The sequence below is a fragment of the Equus caballus genome, chromosome 20, assembly GCF_041296265.1.
Source record: "Equus caballus isolate H_3958 breed thoroughbred chromosome 20, TB-T2T, whole genome shotgun sequence".
NCBI classification, from domain to species: Eukaryota; Metazoa; Chordata; class Mammalia; order Perissodactyla; family Equidae; genus Equus; species Equus caballus.
In genome coordinates, this window is record NC_091703.1 from 36,075,872 (window position 1) to 36,098,122 (window position 22,251).

The window sequence follows — 22,251 nt, forward strand, 5'->3', positions numbered from 1 at the left end:
CCTGTCCAGAGTCACATCCTTCCAGCTGACATGACCATCACAGCTCCAGGGTCCACAGGGCTCCAGGCCACAGTTCCTCTATGTTAGACTCTGAGTGTAGCTCCCCTCACATATTGATCAGTGATCGGTTTCTGGAACTGAGAACTGCCTGGTAAGTGTCACTTAATGCCTCAGTCTAGAAACAAAGACTGAAGAATAAATGCTTCTGTTAGGATTAGATGGTGATGTAGAAACTGACATGGACAGTTTGTTGAGACAGTAAATAGGTTCTGGAACAGCCCTAAAATAAACCAGGTATTTTCACTCTAGAATATGACAGTAACATTGTAATTTCTGAGGCCTCTTCTATTTCTTCTTCAATCCATGAACCTAAAACTTGTTCAAGATCAGCATTTTTCTTTTCCACTTAGCTAAAGTTTCCATTTGTCCCACACCCTACTGCATGTCTCTTCCTTCCTGCCCTTCCATGTTCCTTCTGATTCTAAGGTGAGTTCGAGCCTGCTCTCTCTTCCATTGCTCTAAGAGATTTGCTTCTCAGTACTTCTCAGCACCATCCACTCTTGGGCCATTTTAATTCTCTGGTGGCCAGGATAAGGATGGCGGGGAGAGGAGCCTGTGGAGATCCCCAGGTGTGACCCCACTCAGTCCCACAGCTGTCCAGGTGGTGGTCTGTGCCCACAGTTGGTGCCACCCCCAGGCTGCTATGCATGAGCTCCTGAGAAGAGTCATCACTGATGGACCTGAGCCCTGCCTCGGAAGTGAGTGGCAAACTCTCCTTTTCTGAAGAAAAAGTAAAGTTTCCATTCCATGATAACAAACTCTAATTTGTATAATTGAGTTCTAAGTATAGTTTTTAAAAAAAAAAAAAATCATCCTGTAGTGTCCTTCACGTTACTTCCCCTCTGCTGTTTATTCACAGATAGTGACGGGGGAGGTGGAGGCTTAAGGAAGAGCAGGCCACGGGTTGGGAGCCCTTTGCCCTTTTCTTAGAGGTCACTGTCCTGCAGAGGGAAGGTTCACTTTTTATAGAAAGTTTTTCCTGATTTAAGCTGGTTGCTTCCCTTTTCCTTCTTATACTGAACTGATGCATGATCACAGCTCTCTCAGTATTGTGCTCACTGACTGGTTTCTACTCATCATCTACATGCCCCCTGCCTGTCATAATGCTCATCTGGACAAGACCTTTAACGAAAAAAAATAAGCAGAGATAGAAAAGAATGTATAGAATGAAAGAAATAAGGCAAGAAGGGAGAGAGGGAAGCAGGAAGGAAGGAGAGAGAACGGGAAGGAGGGAGAGAGAGACGGAGAGTGGGAGAAAAGGAGGAAAAGCGAAAAGAGTCAGAAGGAAGAAAGGGAATGGAGAATAAAATAAAATAATTCTCACGTTTAATGATTTCCAAGAAATTCTTATAAGGGTGCCAGTTTTGGGACACAATATAAAATTATACCAATTCTTTCCATTCTTGGCTGGGGACAGGCTACCCCCCACCCTTGGGTCACATCGCAGCCTCTCCACAGTGACACATCATGGTGAGCTGGTGGAAACCCACCATCCTGCCCTGAAGGACAGCATTCCTCACAGGCCGTTCCCACCCTGCGCTTAGCCCACATGTCATTCCACGTTCTGCTCCAGACTTAGTTTGATCCTCACTGTGTGTCTCTACACACATTCACCTCCTTCTTTGATTTCCTTCCCAATAATTTCTGCCTTCCCAGTACTGTCAGGGTCACTCATTCAACAAAATGACCATTTTAAAGAAATCCCTCTTTTCTACAATCATATTCCTGAAGTAACAAGATGCTTATGCCGTTTTCCACAACATTACAAATTTCAGCTCTTTATGGAGGAAGGAGCCATAGAGAGGGTGTACCTGCCACATCTAAACATGTATTTTCAGTCTTTCTTGAAATTCAGACTGTGTGCACACCCATTTTATGCCTGTATGTGAGAGTTAATAAAGCTAACATAATTTTTTCTGAAATTTCTTTATTTACTGTCATTTGCAACCAAAAAGGTTGGCTAACATATTTCGTTTTTCAGTTTGAGGTGTCCTCAGGAGTAATTTTTAATGATGGATCTGTCGCAGAGCATGTCTGCAAGAGAAAAGACATGTGGGATGGCCCCTGAAATACCTCTAGATTCAGGTATTTGTCTCCTCATATTTTTTAAAGAAGACAAATGTGAGTTTCACAGCTAATCAACATAAAAGAACTGAGAGTTGGGAAACAAAGAGAAAAGCAGAGGTAGATATTATCCACTGATGATGCTGTAAAAAAACTACTTGTATAAAGTAAAAAGAAGGAACCAAGCAAAGAAAAACAAAAAAAAGGTGGGGGAGGGGGCTCAGGAGCACCAAAATATCTTTGCAGTTTTGTTCAAAGGGGAGGATCTTTGGTAACAGCTAGAAATCTGAATGTGTTTAACTTTCTGACGATGCTTGTCTAACACAAGCACCACGTAGCTACGGCCTGTACCATATGAACCAGAATCATAAAGGAAGTGCCCAATTCCATCTTTGGAACAAAGAAAGAAAATGGATAGCCCAAATTTTGTACCTCCTTGATATTTTTCACTTCTTTAGACTAGTCATGTATGTAGAAACCCTGATATTGCCAAGGTATAGAAGAGCCCACTAATCAGGCATGAGGGCACAACGTATGTGGAGGTTCGAGTTCTTCATCTGCTCACTTAGAGCTGTTGGTCTGATACAGGCAGCCTGGAAACTACTTAGGCGGGTAGTGAGGAGGGAAAGTCTCAGCTAAGGTCTCCACCGTGGAGGTCAAACACACCTTTACATCCATAATCATCCAGGAACGAGGACTAAGCTAAAGGCCAAGATCAAGGGGAGACAATCATGTTTACAAATGACTTTCATAAGCAGCAAAAGACCAGAAAATGTAAAGGCAAAGCAGAAGGTGCTTCCCAGGATTCCAGCTCCAGTTTGAGAAGAATACAATGCTATTCGTTATATGAAGAGGAAACGTGGTCAAGAGTAAGTCCAATTAGTTGCATCAGCTTTCCTGTGGCATTTACTATTTGTTTTTTTGTTCATTTGGCTCAACTCCCATTACACAAAAACTCTCACAAAATGTATCATCCGGTTATTTTCATGTTCCTGGGGCTAAAGGGACAAATTTGGAATTCATGGCTCACAAAAAAAAGGAGAGGGCCCTTAAGATAAAAGCAGACTTTCCCTAAGAACATTGAAAGTCTAATGTGAAATGAATGAACTAGAAATAGATAATTCCTCACAGGGACTAAAGCCCAAATTCCACTCAACAAAATCCTAGATTGGATTCAGGTAATTTGGGGCTGTTCATGCCCTTAGCCTCACTGCCTGACACAAGCAAAACTAATCTCTGGAGAAATATGACATTGTCTGGAGTCTCAAATTATCTCTCACTTTTATTCTGCAATGGCCTCAATTAAAAATACAGCATATAAGAAGACAAAAAGTGACAAAAAGGCTAGGAAAAAATGTTGTAGAAAATAATTATAACAGAACTTTAACTCCCATCTAAGGTGTAGTCAAATTAGTCCAATGCTCTCACTACAACAGCTAGAAAAAGCCGAAAGAATTTTTTTAAAAATCCACAAAATTCATACTTTAAAGGGAAAGGAGAGCTGTGGAAACAACATAGACTAAATGAAATAAAATTCCAGAGAAGGGATAATCCTGTCAAGGTGAGCTGACACTCAGCTGCTCCCCCACCACCCAGAGAGTATTTCCTGCTTCATCATTCAGGCTGAGGACATATCTTGGACCGAGTCAAGGGGATCTGCTGGAGAAAGAGGAAACAAGTAGGATTTTGGCAGTGACACAGGGATTCAGTGAGAAGGTAGAAATTTTAGTGGATTCAAATTCATGGCCAGATTCCCCCACAGGATATTTCTTGACTCTGAAGCAGCACAGGACTGTGAGCCAGGCCCAAATTTCCAAAGACAGAATGAAGTCTCCACTATGAAGTCCATGCTCAGGAAACAAAGAACTGCCTGAGGCCTGGGTCTGTCTCAAGCACATAGTGGGTCTTTCCCTTTCTACCTATGCCAGATCTGGAAGCTACCTGTGGAAGGAGGCTGGAGAGTGGAGCCAGCAAGCACTAAAATTCAGAGCTGAATCTTTCACTGCTGCTTGAAGGGACAGAGACCTAGCCAGGTCTTAATCAAAAGGTCTGGAAGGAGAGTTCTGGCCTCTGGTATTGGTGGAGTAACTTGCATTGAAATAGCCCTCTTGCTGGTAACTATTGTATATTCTGGACAAATTTTTTTCCAGTTAATTTTATTTTCTTATTCTTGTGATAAGAACACTTGCCATGAGATCTACTCTCTTCAGCAATGTTTAAGTGTACAATACAGTGCTGTTCACTATGGGCACCACGCTGTACAGCAGATCTCGAGAACTTCTTCGTCTTGCATAACTGAACCTTTTACCCGTCGAACAGCAGCTCCCCATTTCCCCCCATCCCCTGCTCCTGGCAACCACCACCCCACTCTCTGTTTCTAGGAGTTTGACTATTTTAGATTCTTTATATAAGTGGAATCGTGCAATATTAGTTCTTCTTTGACTGACATTTCACTTAGCATAATGTCCTCCAGGTTCAGCTATGCTGTCACATGTCGTAGGATAGCCTTCTTTTTAAAGAAACTTTTGTCTTGTTTGCCTAGTTCACTAATCCTATCTTTATGTCTAATCTTCCTACTGTGGTCATTATTCAAGATGTGTTTTCCAAAGTATCAATTTATTGATTTTTAAACTTATAATTGCCTCATGAAGCTTTCTATTCTCTTTTCCCAATTTTACTTTTTATTTGAACATATTAATCATAATAATTTTAAAGTCCTTTTATACTAATTCCAATAAAAGGGATTATCATCTATGAATCTCTTTCTGTTATTATTTTCATTTTATTATCAGCTAAATACTTATGTTTCTTCACGTGTATTGTAGTTTTTTATCGTATACTGGATATTTTTGGTAAATGAATTGTAGACAGTCCAGATAATGTTTTCTTCTCCCTCTGAGTTTCTCTTCTTTCCTCTGTGAGGCAGAGAAGGTGAGCCATTGGCCCCTTCTATTCAGTAAGTGATGGAGCTGTGTTAGTCCTAGGTGTGATTTGGTGTGACCCAAACTACATGTGTTTGTTCCTGTTCCTGGAGCAGGATCCTCCAAGACTTTCAGTGAAGAACCCAACAGTCTTCATCTTCTCAATTCTGAAAAGCTGAAGGAGATTTAGACTGAAGTTCAGAAATTTTCAGTTTAGCTCCTTAGTCTTCTACTCCATACGTCTCCTAAATTTAGCAAATATTTTGAAGAGGACTGCAATGTGTTTGAGAACATCACCTCTCAAATGATGGCATTTCAATACCACAAGGAGTGACAAAATATCTGCTATTTTCTTAATCCATGGGAGGGGCAACTCTCAGAGCCAGATATGGGTTTTTAGCTACTAGCAAGCACTCAAGATTGGTAAGTATACTAAGGTGATAAGTGGCTGTAGATACTCACCACCAATTTGCTTCCTCCCAAGGTTTTCTTTCTTGACTGTTTTGTTTTAGGACTCCTCCCAAAGGTAAATCTTTGTTTCCTAAACACCACTGGATAGTGAGAGATTTTGTACTGCTTTTCAGAAATTGTCAGTCTAGTATCTTGTTTGTTTATTTTACCTTCCAGTATAGCATCAGAATTCAACAAATATCTAAACCAGAGTGTTTAAGGCACTTCAGTTTTCTAATTACATCTCATATAACCCTTCCTTGTTTCTCACTTCTCCAGCAGTAAACCCCTGCCTGAGCTAAGCACTAATTCACAGCCCACACTCACAATCAGCAAATGCCACCAAGAGGACAAGTGACGGCCAGGCATCAGCTTACATGTGGTTCTTCTTTGGAGTTCTAGTTCGTCTGGTCCTATACGCTTTCTTAGCTAAGTGATGCCTTTAAAACAACGTGAATTTAAAATTTCATCCTTGTTTTTCTAGTTGTTACCAGTGGGAGAATTGTCCTGCTGTGACCTAATGCATTCTACACTGAAGAGGAAAATAAGAGTAAGATTCTTAATTTTGCTTACTGAGGTTTATATAAATGAAAACCCAAGAGGCTAATATTTGACTAGTAACATTCAAGAACTGCTATATCAGATAATGTTATACCTGGTGTAATCAACGTTAAAGGATTAATATTTCTATTGAAAATAGAATTAATGATAGTTATTAAAACCCTTAAAAATCTATCAGATACATAGACAAAGCTCAAATAAAGAAAATTTATAGAGAATGTGTTAGAAAAGAATAATATACTTTTGAATAATTATTCAAGAGATTTTGGATTGGAGACATTGTTTTTTGGCAATAAATGCATTTTCCTCTTTTTTGTGCTCTCTTCTGTATCACAGGGGGCTGAGAGCCTGGACACTACTTTTTCCACAGTCCCTTGCTACCAGAGGCATTCACGTGCCATTAGAAGGCAGGTGAAAATAACTGCATTTTAATTCTGGCAGCTAGTGGCAGCAGCCCCCAGTAATGTGGGTTTGTGAAAATAGTGGTGACTGTTTTAAGGAAACTTTGGAGTAATGATAGTGGATTAGGGCATAAGTTGCCCCCAAAAAACATAGAAAACATTAATTATTATGAGAGTAGAATGGAGGAACACAAGAAGAGATATAAGAAGTCCTTGTAGGCCAGATCAAAGCTAGGTTTTCCATTTATATGAAATTAGCCAAGAAAACAAATTTGAAATTTTCTAGGATCTCTAACAATATTTTGGTGAAGTTGTGAAGTGTGTTAAAAAATATGCTCAGGTAAAGGTGGCAGGTCAGGCAGGTATGTTGTTGGAGGATATGAGCTGAGAAGTCTATGTGAAGATTAGTGGTATTTGTGTGTAATCAAGGGGAAGGAGTGGTTGTGGTGGTCATGGTCGGAGATGCAAGGTGGGAGATAATGGTGGAAAACTGGGGGCAGGTAGTAGAATGTACTGAGGATTGGGTGGTCCTCTCTCCAAGGGGCACAAGAGGTTGACTGATACGAGGCAAGCGCCTCTTGGGCAAAGCAATAATCTTCATTTCGGAATGGCACAGATAGTAGTAACCGCTACCAGATTTCCCTTTAGGCATGGGACTGTGGGGGTGTCTATTTGGGCAGAGAGCAAGAAATATACTAGGATCATGGTGTAAGCAGACAGCAAGCTCAGAAACATAATAGAATCTCTAATATCAAAGGAAGAAAATCAAAATTGTCCTTCATCCAATTTTGCCTTAAGAGAGGCAGACCATGGACAGTGCTAGGCAGAGGTTTTAGTGTCTGAGGTGAAGTGATTTCCCGTGGCAGTGAGTCTTGACTTGGTGACATTTTCTGAGGTGATGTCATCTCCAGAAGTGAGCTTTTGGGCCAGGGTAATGTCTTTGAGATGTGGGACTTGGGATATCCTTTTTAAGTGTGTACGCGCTCAAGTTGAGGTGGATCTTAGCATTTGCTATATTTGGCTGAAACAATGACTTATTTGGAGGGTATGGGGCTCTGAATTGTAAACCAATGAAAGCAACCAGACCAGTAATAATAGGATCAACAGTCACCAGGATGATATGCAGCTACACTTGACAGGTTTTGGGTTTTGGTGGAGTTTGGGTTTAAATGGGTTCTAAATCAGATGAGCAGCTGCCTGGCAGACAGAGCAATCTAAGGTTAATGGGTTCCAGGAGAGTATGCATTCTTGATCTCACCTCCAGCCCTCCTGGGATAGAGATAAGATAGAAAATTTATAAAGATGGGTTAAGGCCTAGGGAAAGATAGAGACTCATTTAGGGATTTGTCTGTTGGTCTGAAATTTGAAAGGGAATTGTTTGAGAAGACCATTATGTCTTTAAACTAACCCGGTTATCTGGGATCTATCAGGGACATGAAAGTTTATTTCTCATGGTTCTGGAGGCTGAGAAGTCCAAGATCAAGGTACTGGCAGATTCGGTTCCTGTTGAGATCCAGCTTCCTGACTTGAAGATGACCACTTTCTGACTGTGTCCTCACATGTCAGAGAGAGTAGCTCTGGTGTCAGTTCTGCTTCTTATAGGGGCACTAATCCCATCATGAGGGCCCCTCCCTCATAACCTTATCTAAACCTAAACCTCCCAAACATCCTACCTCCAAATGCCATCACATTGGGGGTTAGGGTTCAATATATGAATTTGGAGGGATACAAACCTTCAGTCCATAAGATTCCCCTTTTCCTTTTTCATTAAACATTAAGCCATTAGTTTCCAAGGATGGGATCCCATTAAACTGGGGAACAAATTGCAACAGTAGCAAGGCAGCAACAAGATTTGCCTTTGAAAGAACATTTTAAGGAGAAGAGCTCCCCAAGCCGCATCACCAGCAGATCCCTATAGCTCACTGGGACCAAAGCCTAGATCCTTCATCAAGGATGCCCTCTAGACTTAATCACTTAATCTCTTATGGGGAGGAGAGACTCCAGCAGGGAGTCTGAGTGCTCACTGCTGACTTCGGTTCTGTTGGGTCAGATTTGCCCCCAACACAGTCTCATTGGAGGAATCCTCTCCTTGCTCCCTTTGAGATGAAACATTTCCCTTGTAAGTTAGTCAATTGTCCTAATCATCCCTGGGGTCATTTGCTGAGAATCTAGGTGTGCTGAATGAGGGAAGCCAGATTTGGCGCAGCGGACCAAGCCGTCCAAGGTAAAGTGCCAACTAGGGAATTACAGAAACTGTCAATCTAAGACTAAATGAGGTGCAGCATACAGGCCTGTGCCTTCAAGGTCCTCTTACAGTTTAGGTTAGAATGTCATGGCAGCACATGAGAGACATAACATGACACAGCGGCAGCCAGAGCACAAGCACTCACTCTTTGGTGAATCCAATGAGTAAGCCAACAGCAGTCAAGAGGCAAGAAGCCTCCTCAGACTCCTCAGACTATTGAACACTGAAGCCTGCAGGAAGGCTGCAGTGTATCATCCCTAATCGAGGAGGGCTCTCCTGGTTCAGCTCAACTGGCAGAATTGGTGGCAGTGTAGCTGGTCGAAAAGCAGGCCATAAAAATAAGACTTCTAAGGACACACATTTTTCCTGACTCCTACACGGTAGCCAATGGGCTCACAGTCTGGTCTGGACAAAAGGATAATTTCATGATGCAAGGAAAGCCTATCTGGAGTGTCTCCATTTAGAAAGAAAAAGCCAACTGACACATGCCAATAGGTCACTCATATCTCTGCACATGCACCAACAAATACCGGAAGCACATTACAACAACATTGCAGACTCCTTGTCAAAATTACATGCCTGCTCCAAGGCCCCACGGACTGCCTCCCACAGTACCAGACACAGTCCAGGACACAGCTATTCCTCCAGCGATTCCATACCCACTAGCAGAGCGGACCCAAATTACATCAGGCCATAGGAGAGTGACAGCACTCACTGGGCACACAGGTGTGGCATTGTTAGCACCAATTAAATAGCTAAGATAAATACAGCCAATGGTTAACATAGGTTCGTATAAGGGAAGTCATCTTATAAAGGGGAACCATGTTAGGACTATAAATGACCCTGATCCACAAGACATCCCCCGCTTTTCCTTGTCAGCAATGTTTTAGTTTGCACATAGCCCTGATAGGTACACACCTGCTTGTGAGAAATACACATGCTTTGCTATTTTCATAGCCTTGGCTTATACGTAGACCTCCCTACTCTGATAAGGCAATAACTGTGTTCTTTCAGTTTCCCCAGGGATGTAGAGACCTTCAGGGAAAAAGCTCTCTGCTGGTATCTGTCACTGGTGATGAGAGAAAGAGATGCTCTGAAGTCTCAAGGACTACAACACCAGATGGTCAACATTCTGAGCTCCTCCCTCCCTTCAGGCCATTTGCTCTCTATAAGTGCTTCAAGATTTTGCAGTTTTAAGATGATTCCTTAGGACTTTAGTCTACCATCTTCCCCGCTTTGCTAGCAAGCTGTAATAAAAAGAAACTTTCTTTCCTACCACCTCGTCTCTTGACTGTTGGCTTGTCTTTGCAGCAAGTAGAAGATCCCTTTTGGCAATTACAGATTTGTGGCCCAGATGGGACTATAAGTCCTACTCGTAGCTAGTGGATCTTGGAAGGGCAGGCTGATGAGTAAGTCCCTAGCAGCTGCTGAAGCCATTTTGTCTCGGAGATTTGCCTTTCCTGTTCCCATACCAACACTGGCTTCCTCCTTGCCCTGACTGTGGTAAAGAGGGAAACGGCTACATTTGGTGAGTCCATGGCTCAATCAGGAATAAGGTAAGTCACCTCAAGGACACCTGAGAACCACCTTCTCCTCCATCTGGGGTCTTTCCATTTACAGTAGGGCCATCTGGGCACACTTTTGGAGTGGGAATAGTTGTAGAACTGTACCTGAAATCTGGGGACTAGTTCACTGGTGTCTGGTTTATCTGGTGCTTGTTTGTATTTCTGTGTCTTTGTGTACATGTGGGACGCATCAACTTTGCGAAATAACAATGGGAAGCACACCATCAGTTCCCCAAAAAAGCCCCTTGGGGCAAATTTTGAATAATTGGTCTGATTATAGCATGAGCCAATAACTAAAGAAAAGATGATGTTTTATTGCAACACCGCCTGGACACAATATTCCCTAGGGTCAGCTGAGTGACCAATTAACAGCTCACGGAATTGTTAGACCATCTTACAGCTAGGATTATTCTGTAAATGAGCTGGTAAAAATGATGAGATCCCACATGTCCAGACTTTTATGCTGTTATATCAGGATAAGAAAAGGGAGGGACAAGATTTCCTTATGATACAAAGAACCAAAGGAGAAAAGGGACCAGTTTTACAGGGAACTCAAAAGGATAAAGAAGATATGACAATCATTCAAACCCCCATAGCACAAGCACAAGCAGATGCCACTGCCCCTCCAGCACCTCAGCCCCCAGAGGGAACTTCAGCCATGGGAGCTGAGACCCCAGCATCTTATGAAGGAAATGCTGAAAAGGACACAGGGCCAGCCAGCTGGGTTTTACCCTCCCAGACCAGACAGGTGACAAAATTTGGCCAGGGGACCACCACCCAGGTTGGGCAATTTGCCTTAAGGCAATATCCAAAAGGAGTTAATGCTGAAGGACAACCTGCAGATTTCACATGGATACATAATCCCTTCCCCACCTCTGATCTGTTAACTAGAAAGATAACAACCCACCCGACTGGGAGGACCTCCAACAGATGACTGACATGTTCTCTTCTATTTTTGCCACCTTTCATCTGTCAGAGGCAGATAGTCATATTCTGATAAACATGCTGTTAACTAGGGATGAAAGGAGGTTGGTATCGATGCCAGCCTTGATATCATTTCCCCTACATTAAACCCAGCATACATGGGGTTAAAACCAAACCACTCTTTCCCTGCTTACTCTCTGGCTCCCTGGCTCCAGAATCTAATATCTGCCACGGTGACAAACCGCCAAGGTCGCCCACCTGGATTCCTTATTATCTCCTCTTCCTCCCTGCACGCAACATCCCAAGGCTGAATGCAGGCTGGTAGGAAAGCTCTGACCAGCAAGGCCAATGACTCCCCTGCCTCTCTACAAGCAGACACATTCCTCACAAACCTTTAAAACCCCTCGCTTCCCCTCTTTCGGGGAAATGAGACAAATTTGAGGACTCATTCTCATCCCCCAGTTGGTATCACCCAAAATAAAAATCCTTTCCTTGCCATAAGCCTGGCATTCCAGTTTTTAATTGGCCCTTCTCGTGTGGCAGGTAAAGAACCTTTGTTGGTAGGCAGTAACAATCTGGTGAGCCAGCCAGGAGGCCCATGCCTGTGGCTCCGTGGCCACAGGCCAACAGGGATTTCTTGGGAAGAAGTCCAGCAGCTGCCTAGGGGATTTGCCCTGAGGACTGTCCCCAGTACTTTCCTTCTGGTCTAGCACCACTGACCCTAGGCACATTTTCTTACGGAAAGGAAACAGGCTCTAGATTTGTGTTTTTTTCTTTGTTCTTCATTCTAATGAGTCAACGGACTCCATCTGAAAGGGTGAGTCACCTCAGAGACACCCATGAACTTCCTTCCCCTCCTCTGGGGTCCCTTCCATTCATGATGAGAACATCTGGGGTCCTTTCCATTCATGGAGGGGCCATCAGGGGTGCTTTCTGTTCGCAAGAGGGGCCATGTGGGTGTGCCTTCAAAGTGGGAAGAATCGTAAGACTTTCTATCCCAAATTGGGGAACTGATTCACTGGTGTCTGGCTTTTCTGTGTCTGGATCTGTGTGTCTGTCTGTCTCTGCGTATTGGAATGGGAAACATGCTGTCTATCCTCAAGCAGAGCACATTGGGGCTAATTCTGAGTAGATGGCCTAATTATAGTCATAAGCCAATGTCTAAAAAGGGATGATTTTCTTTTGTAACACTGCCTGACCACAATATTCTTTAAACTCTGGAGAGAAAATGGCCAAACAATGGGTTCTTAAGTTGGAAAATTTTTGGAGAGCTCTCATCATAAACAGCTGTTTTATTGGTACCTACGAAAGCACCAAATTAAAATGAAAGTACCATGACTAGTCTTAAAAATGTAATCAAACTTGGGGTCTAGGCTTCTTCTTGTGGTCTTACAGATGCTTATGAAAACAGTAAGTAAACAAAGAAAAATAAGAAAGGGAAGAGTCACAAAACTTATAGGATAAAAATATTTAGCTATACATTTAGTATATACATAATATACATATATATATTGGCCCCCCAACATTAAAGAACATCAGAGAGACCTGTTCTAGTCAGCCCAATTTGAAAAATTTTGAAAGATCAGGAGGCAAAAATCAGAGTGAGATACCTACCAACAATTGTTTGGGGCAACAGTTAGGCTGCTCAGGCCAATAAGATTATAAAGATTAAAGTGTTTAAGCTAATATTATATAAAGAGGTTATGTCAACTTTGCCTGGAAGTTCTCTTTGGAATAAATTTTATGTCTAGCTTGGAATGCTTTCCCTACCCAATATTGTAATACCAAAACTTGTTAATGAAATTCTAATATAAATTACAATTAAAAGTATAAAAGTTGGAAAAATTAAGATAAAGGTTTGTAAAAATTGGTATATGTAAATGGCCCTTATGTAAAATGATTACATCTCTTTTGCCCAATTGTATTATAGATTATTTTGTGGGGATAAACATTATGTCTCACTGGGGAATATTTCTCCTGCCTGATATTGTAAGAGCATATACATCCATCCTTCAGGCGATGTTAATTAAACATGCTAAAAGAGATCTCACTTTAAAATGGCCAAAATGGGGCAATTTCAGTTTACCCAAACTGATGTATGCAAATGGAAAAAGACAACTACAACAACAGGAAGCCTATTTTAGCCTTTTGAGGTTTCTAAATAAAATCTGAAATACTTTACTGCCTCTTTAAGAGAAAATAATTAAATAATTAAACACGCCAGAGGCCAAAGCCAAATCTGCTGCTTCTCTCTCTTCTCTCTTCTCTCGGTGAGATTCACCCTTAAACTCCCCCAAAATTTTTGATCTAAAATTAAACAAGTGAAAATAAGTAAACCTTTAAGACCATTTGACGTTGTAATGGCCATTCTGGGGAACCTCTGTTTCAGATAAGTCCACTTTAAGTGTCACACTTAAAAGAGAGGATTCAAAATCTATCACAATGGAATACAACCTCTGATTAATATACAGAAACTTCTAAAAGACAAAGTTATTTAACATGAGATAAAATGATCTTTGGTGAATAAAAGCCTGTTTAAGTTTGCTAGTTTGATTTAAAACAGGCAAGTCCCCAGTTATCAGCATTAAATATAATGCAGACATGCAGTCTGGGTTCACTGGGCAAACGAGCTCATGTCATATTTGTTACAAAATTTGTCAGCAAGAGTAATAACTTAGAAAATAGCTGATTTTGTTTAATGTCTCATGAGATTTTTAGAGATGATATAAATATAATTGTTGAGATCATGTAAACTAAATAGATGTAAAAAGATAAAGGTTTTTAGAAAAACTTTTTAACAATAATTATGTGTTATGATGTATGTACTTAAAACAACTTAAGATAATAGCTAACTGCCTTAATGTCACACAAAGTTTTTGTGAGTAATCTAAACCTAATTGTTGGGAACAAATAATTTAAGTAGATAAAAATGGGTAAAAGTTTTTCAGTACAATAATTATGTTTTATGGTCTGTGTACTTAAAAAAACAACTCCCAAAATCTTTTTGGTAACTTAGAACTTAGAACTTTTGCTAAGTTAAATGACAACATCTGTTGAATATCTGGGTCATTTTCAGATAGGGTCGAACACTCAAACATTATTGCTGAACATGTCTAAGTTTATCTACCTTTGGCTTCTTATTACAGAGAAACTAGAAAGTGTTTGGGTCTATTAATATACACACGTGTTTTATTACTATAAAGTAACATGTTTCTAAAAATTATAAAAGGTATTTGTAAATTTGTCAAGCCACAGAATGCTAATGTAAAGAAAAGTTTGTAAATGCTTACTTGGTTTTTACATAGAAATTAAGGTTTCTAAGGGTTAAAAATTCTAATTGATATATGTAATTAAAACTACTAAAAATTAATAAGGAAAAAATCTTTGTATTCAAGGAAAGGAAAATGTATGTTTTCAGTAAGAAGGTATAAAAAATAAAAGTATTTTTCTTTGTTGGGTTAAAAAAAAAGATAGATCTGTCCTAAAGTACTAGAAGGGAAGAAAGGAAACCTGGGACAAATTCTAAATATAAAAATTAAGTGACAAAAGGTTTATGAAAGTAAAACCCTGAGGAGTTTTGTACATGGTCAAGTTGGTTAAAATTAAAATAAATTTAATTAAATAAATAAATTTATATGTCAAAAGTAAACTAGTACAAAATTAAAACTAGGTCTTCTCTTTCTTACAAACAGATAATTTTCCTGAGCTTTTAATCTACTCTTGGTAAAACAGATTATAAAAGTTTTTTTCTTTGAGTAGTCTACCAGAAGGATAAGGATTTTATATGTTGTCAAAATAAATTTCCTATATTGTTTTTATCAGGTCCTTAATCACTGATGCTAAGGTTTTTCTTACAGCTATTTAATTTGCTACATTCCCCTAAAGTTCTTTAACTGTCACCATGGTTAAAGAGATAATTAAACATTGCTTCAGGGGGACATATAATATTATATGGGTAAATGTTATTAATATAAATGTTTAAAAATTGTATGACGTTACTAAAATTTTGATCTCTCCTGAATGTCAGCCATAATTCTGGTTGTTGTATTGGAATGTTATGCATCACCAAAAATAGCCAAGTTTCTTTGTCAATTGCCATTTTTAAGTATTTTATTACTTACAGACAGTTGTTTTATTCTGATGTTTTTGCAAATATGTTTCATCTTCAGAGAAATTCATGAAAAGGACTCTAGCACTTACTCTAGAATGCAGGTTTCTGATAAACTTTCAGATTATAAAACTGAGCTGGACAAAAAATTACAGAGCTGTAACAGAAAACCTGATGGCCTCACGAAACTGCCATCAGAAGAGCAAGAGTTGGTTACATAAAACTAAGTGAACTAACAGAGATGATTATAATTTTTATGACATTGTTTAAAATACTGCTGATTTTTTAAATGTTTTGTTTTCTCAGATTTAAGGAAATTTTTCTTTTCTTCTCTCAGCTATGACTTACAGTAATTTGCTAAAATTATACATTTATAAACAAAATTGAAACATTTATCTTTTTCTCTCTACCTGATCCCTCCAGAATTTGGAAATTCTTAGTGAGTAAGTATTCTTATTTTCATGCCTATATAGTTGCTTGCATAAGTTCAATAAGAATCTGTTCTTCTTATAACAGCACAGAATTGGAAACACTGGTTATATTACCAAAGCTTTGACTGGAATGTCATATCTGAGAGAAACATACAGACTCGGACATAACAAGACAGCTTTTGAGGAACAAAGGTTAACTCTCTGAAATAAAGCCACTTGGAAATATTGGCCTGGTACCTTCATTATGAATTCCCAGTAACCTGGTAAGGTAGACTAAAGAATGTTACTCCCTCTGGCGGGTACAAACAACCTCAATATTTTTGGGACCTCATGAAAAGAGGAATTCACCAAAATCTGTAGGTATTGCAGGCAGAATCTGATGACAAGTTCTTGGTCTGAATTTCCTGGCCTCAAGAGGCCTTTAAAGTTCAATCTGAGATTCCTTATAAAAAGTTTCAGCAAAGCATATTTAAAAGAGCCTATATGATCAATTGCTAATCTTACTGTACTTATGTAAATAATTGGGCCAAATTTATTAAAACTAGACATTTTGTAAACCAGTGGGTCTTAATTTGGCTATTTTTGGTAAAAATGAGGGTGATTTTAGAGAGAAAAAATTATGTTTCAATAAAAATTATAGTACACATTTATAAATATTGGATTTTGGTCTGTCAATTGTCTTTGAGGTTTTTGTTTTATATCTTTAAACTCAACTAGATCCTAAATTATTCTAGTCTCCTGAAATATCTGAAATAACAAATCTCCAAACTAACGTTTTCCATTTTTTTCCATCAGTTTCACTTGAAATCATTAAAAACTGAATCTTCCCTTTTTCCTGAAGCCTTACAAACTGGAGCTGGACAACTTGATATAAACTTAAGAGTGATTCATGTCTACCGCTGTGTAAGCCACTCAGAAAGATACCTGAGTGCCCGATGACACTATCAGAGACATTCAAACTACAGAAGATGCTTTGACCCTGACTTCTAGGAATCTTGATTGGCTGCCCCCTGGGCTCAGGAGCTAGTTTACAATTTAGTCCAACCATTAACCTTATTTTTTCTTTTTGTTTCTCTATGCTTCTTATTAAATACCTGGTTACTTACTTACATGATACAGGCCTAACTTTGAGAGCCCACCTACCTCACTGCCTTATTAAAAGACTTCTTCAACAAGATGGAACAACCTATGCCCTGATTCAGCAGGAAGTAGCTGGATCAGTCATCACCCGAAATCCCTCAAGATTGAGGAACGAACATAAAATGGGGGGGAATTCATGATGACCCTGATATCATTTTGCCTACAATAAACCAATCATATATGAAGTTAAAACCAAAGCACTCTTTCCCTGCTTACTCCCTGGCTACCTGGCTCCAGAATCTAATATCCACCATGGAGAAAAACAGCCAAGGTTACCCACCTGGATTCCTTATCATCTCCTCCTCCTTGCAAGCAATGTCCCAAGGCTGAATGCAGGCTGGTGGGAGAGCCCTAACCAGCAAAGCCACTGACCCCCCCTGCCTATCTACAAGCAGCCACATTCCTCACAAACCTTTAAAATCCCTTGTCTCCTCTCTTTTGGGGAGATGAGATGAAATGCGGCAAATTTGAGGGCTCACCGTCATCTCCCAGTTGGTATCACCCAAAATAAAAATCCTTTCCTTGCCATAAGCCTGGCATTCCAGTTTTTATTTGGCTTCTCTTATGTGGCAGGTAAAGAACCTACGTTTGTAGGCAGTAACAGTATTAGATAAAGCTACAGAAGAAGCCACCAGACTTCATGTGGAAGACCCCAATAACACCTTTAATGTGGCTGCCCCATTAGTAGAACCAGATTGAGGAACAAAGCCTCCTCACCAGGTGAGAAAACTGAGGAAAAAGCCCCCTGGATGGTGGAAGGGATCTCTGTTCCGATGAAGATTGAAGGCACCCTGGGGCTCCTTTGAACCTAAAACAACCTATTCATATTTGCCCCAGGTAAAATATCAGTGGGTAACAGACTGATTGATTTTGTAGTAGACACTTCTACCACCTATTCTGTTTTAAATACAAAACTGACCAAAAAATCAACCAGGTCAACTCTTGTAACTGGGGTTTCTGGCAAAGTCTAAGATTGGTCGTTTTTAGAGCCTTTAGAATGCCAAGCGGGAGACCGAATTCTAAGGCATAGTTTCCTGTACATCCCACTTTGGGGCAGAGCTCTTCTTTGAAAACTAAATTCACAGGTAACTTTGGCTCCAGGAGAGCTAGACATACAAGTCCCTCTAGAACAATCTCTAAGATTACAGAATCTGGGAATTTCAGAACGGGAGCCACAACTATTACCGCCTGAAATCTCCGAGGAGGTAAGGCCCAATCTATGGGCAAATGGGACTCCAGGTAAAGCAAAGAATACCCAGCCAATACAAATACCATTAAAGGAAAAGACAGTCAAGCCTAATTTAAAACAGTATCTGCTCAAACAAGAAGCCCAAAGAGGCATACAACCCATTTTTAAGAAATTCCTGGAGGCAGGGCTGACTAGGCCCTGCCAGTCTCCATATAATATACCTGTTCTCCCAGTGAAAAACCTAACTCCAATGAGTACTGCTTTGTCCAAGACCTATGGGCCATCAATGAAATGGTTCAGGGCTTACACCCTGTGGTACCTAGTCCCTATACTGTATTGACGAATATACTGGGAGAATATGGTTGGTTTTCAATTTTATACTTAAAGGATGCATTCTTCTGCGTACCATTGGCTGAGGAAGCCCAACAGCTGTTTGCTTCTGAATGGCATGATCCAGACACTAAGACAATAACACGACAATATTATTGGACTGTCCTCCCCCAGGGGTTTGAAAATTCCCCCACTTTATTCAGGTAAACCCTGGCTAAGGATTTAAGTCATTTAAAACTAAAGAATGGACCACTGTTACAATGTGTGGAGGACCTGCTAGTAGCGAGCCCCTCTTATGGCCCGTGTTTAACAAATACCATCAAAACTCTAAATCACCTGGCTAAATGCAAATATAAAGTCTCTCAAAACAAAGCTCAAATCTGCAAACAAAAAGTCACTTATCTGGGGTTAATTATTTCTAAGGGGCAAACGGCATTATTGCCCGACCGGAAAAAGGCAGTTGCCTGCTTGGGCCCTCCCAAAACCTACCTACAATTGCCAGGGTTTCTGGGAATGGCCGGCTTCTGTCACATATGGATCCCTAACTGTGGACTTAAAGTAAAACCTCTATATGAGATCTTAAAAGGCTTAAACTCAGAACCTCTGGGCTGTACTAAATAATGTCAATTGGCATTTGACACCATCAAAACTAAACTGGTAACAGCCCTGGCTTTAGGTCTGCCAGACCTAGAAAAAGTGTTTAATCTTCACGTGCATGAGAGGCTGAGCATAAGCCTAGGGGTGCTAACCCAACAGCTAGGGGCCCTTCCGAGACCTGTGGCCTATTTCTCCAAACAATTAGAACAAATGGTAAAAGCAGGCCTCTCTGTCTCAGAGCCCTGGCTGCTACTTGTGACATCCTACAAGAGGCTGAGAAATTCACTCTAGGCCAACCCACCACTGTCTGTGTACCCCACCATGTCCTCACCTTGCTGGAACTGGCTCACCTCAGGCAGAATGGGGAAGTATCACGTCATCCTGCTAGATAACCCAAATGTCAGGTTTCAAGTGATGGGGTTCAGGGCAGGCCGCCCCAAAATGTGCCACGCTGGTATGTAGATTATTTCGAGCTGAAGACAATAGAGGCTCAGAAGACTCAGGAAGAACATTTGGCCTGCCCCCAAATTGCCTGAAAGAATTTAAGATAGAAGGCCTGATCCAGGAAGGAGCTAATGCCATGAGATAACCATAGTATGATGTAAAGTGGTGTGACAGGAAAGGCCCCAACAAGCCTGCCTTATGGAAATCCTGTCTCTCTATAGGGGGCCCAGTAAACAGTTGTCTAACAAATGTTTGCTTCTCCATCCCCATATGAATTGCCCTCCTCCCCTTTGAAGTCCCAAACCACTACCCCAGCATCCTCCTTTGTCTTTAGTTGAGATGATATATAAGGGGGCAACTTTGGCTATTGTGGTGGGTCGCTCAGACTTGGCTGAGTTTCTCCCATGTACATATGTCATTAAACTTTGATTTTCTCCTGCTAACCTGCCTTTCTAATTATTTGACCAGCCATAGGAACCTTAAGGGAAAGGGGTAAGGGGGAATTCTCCCTCTTCCCTACACAAGTCTCTTCAACCCTGAATCCGGCCACCTTACTCCCCGATGAAACTTCATAAGCGACAGACCATAACTGTTTACAAGTTGTAGAAATGGTTTATTCCAGCCTATGAGACCTAAAAGATCAGCCATTTGAGGACCCTGAACTGGCACTGTTCACAGACAGCAAGAGCTTCATGGATCGAGGTAAGAAACGTGCCAGATATGCAGCAGTGACTTTACATGAGACCTTAGAAGCCAAAGCCCTACCTCCAGGAAGCTCAGCTCGAAAGGCAGAAATCATAGCCCTAAATTGAGCCTTACGCCTGTCTCGGGGAAGAAAGGTGAATATTTATACAGATTCCCAGCATGCATTTTCAGTGGTCCATGCCCACGGGGCAATGTGGAAAGAAAGGGGATTCCTAGCCTCTGAAAAAAAAAGAAGTTGAACGTGCTATAGAAATATTACAGTTATTAGAGACAATTAATGAGCCCTCGCAAGTGGCCATAATACACTGCCCTGGTCACCAAAAGGGTGAAACCCCTATTGCTAAAGGAAACCAGCTGGCTGATCAAACGGCCAAGAAAGCAGTGAGAACAAAAGGCTCTGCCGTGATTGGACCTTTGCTTCCTCAAATAAACTTGTCTCAATATCGGCCAACTTACTCAGAAAGGGACTTAGCGCTTGCAAAAGACTGGGGCTTTACCTCAGACCCACAGACAGGCTGGAAGATTAACGACCAAGGAATAATTCTTGTGCCTGAGGCACTCCTCTACCCGCTCCCAAATCAGACACATGAGAGCACCCAATGTGGGAGAGAAAATACTTTACACTAGGTTCAAAAATATATTGTGGAACCTAATTTTAAAAAGACTGTGGAGAAAGGAACTAAAAATTGCATGATTTGTGCAAAACATAATCTCCAAACCGCTCCAGGGCCTCCACATTTAGGAGCCCTATGCACAGGGGAATGGCTGACGGAAGACTGGCAGAGGGACTTCACCCAACTGTCCTGAGCTGCTGGAAATTACCGATATTTACTGGTATTTGTGGGTACCTTTTCTGGGTGGGTGAAGGCTTTCCCCACCCAGTCGGAGAAGGCAGCTGAAGTTGTCAGGGTTCTATTAAAGGAGATCATTCCCAGATTCAGCCCGCCTAACACCTTACAGAGTGACAAAGGACCTGCTTTTGTTTCTCAAGTCACTCAGCAGGTTTCCAAGACATAAAATATTAAATGAACACCACATTCAGCTTGGAGACTCCAATCCACTGGAAAAATGGAAGATGAATCATACTCTAAAAAAGAACATTGTTAAAATCTGTCAAGAAACTCCTCTGCCAGGGACAAAGCATTACCTATTGCCTTCCTGTGGATTAGGGTGGCTCCCTGAAGTGGACTTAAATTGAGCCCTTTTGAAATTTTATATGGCTGTCCTTTTCAGGTGAATCACCTGAGACTCTAAACGATGACGCACTCGCAGCTTATGTCAAATCTTTAAGTGCTATGCTAACTTCTATTCATGAGTTTGCCTCTAACAGGTCAGCTCAGAAGGAACAAGGACCTGAAAATCTACTAGCTGCCAGATGGACGGGCCCTGTTGACATACTGCTGACCACACACTCATTTCTCAAGCTCGATATAATAAAACTGTGGGTACATCACTCTCGGATAAAAGTGGCTCCAACGTCACAGAAAAGTATATCTTGTAATAAAAGGGATACTTGGCAAGCTGAGCCGCTTAATGAGTTAAAATATGTATTCAAGAAAAAAGCTTAGCTTTTTATATTTGTTTTCTCTTCCTACCATTACCATAGCCTGGAAAAACAATGCTTTTAGTCTGTATCGCTCAGGCTATTGCATTCTCTACTAATGTCACTAACTGTTGGATTTGCCATCCCAAGCCTGCTTCCATTTTTGATAATGGGGATCCATTGGTCCACCCCATATATAATTTTTCCCAGGATCCTCCAGGTTGGACCAAAAGGCCCAAAACCAAAAGAGTTCTATACCACGTTAGAATAGCCCAGTTTTCAACTGAAAGACAGGGGACTCTTCTCTGCCTCACTATACCCTTAAAGAGAAAACAACACAAATATGTTATGTCTTCTCCAGAAAGCAATATGTTGCCCACGTGTGCAACATCCCCAATTGAAATCCTTGCATATGGATTTCATCAGCAAGAATTAAGAAATTCCTTGCTTTGTTTTCAAACAAGAGCTCTCATCCATGGACTCAAGTATCAGACGCTAAGTCTCCATAGATAATTCAACTAAAAAAGGTGCTCAATGTAACCTCTGGCAACAATGTTAGCCTACATTGTGCTT

At 40.8% G+C, this 22,251-nt stretch overlaps 1 protein-coding gene and 1 long non-coding RNA gene across 3 annotated transcripts in view; one reads left to right on the top strand and one right to left on the bottom strand.

Moving 5' to 3' along the window:
• Positions 1 to 19,487, bottom strand: part of BTNL2 (butyrophilin like 2) — a 54,127-nt gene extending 34,640 nt beyond the window's left edge. The window contains exon 1 of one of the 2 annotated variants that reach the window (XM_070245387.1): positions 19,318 to 19,487. The gene's annotated coding sequence lies outside the window, so the exon portion shown is untranslated. The remainder of the gene's footprint in view (positions 1 to 19,317) is intronic. The other variant, XM_070245386.1, reaches the window with a different exon arrangement.
• On the top strand, positions 13,410 to 15,955 carry LOC138919636 (uncharacterized). The gene is made up of 2 exons (XR_011430004.1): positions 13,410 to 13,461; positions 15,816 to 15,955. It is a non-coding gene; the product is annotated as an uncharacterized lncRNA (long non-coding RNA).
• Positions 19,488 to 22,251: the final 2,764 nt, after the last annotated feature.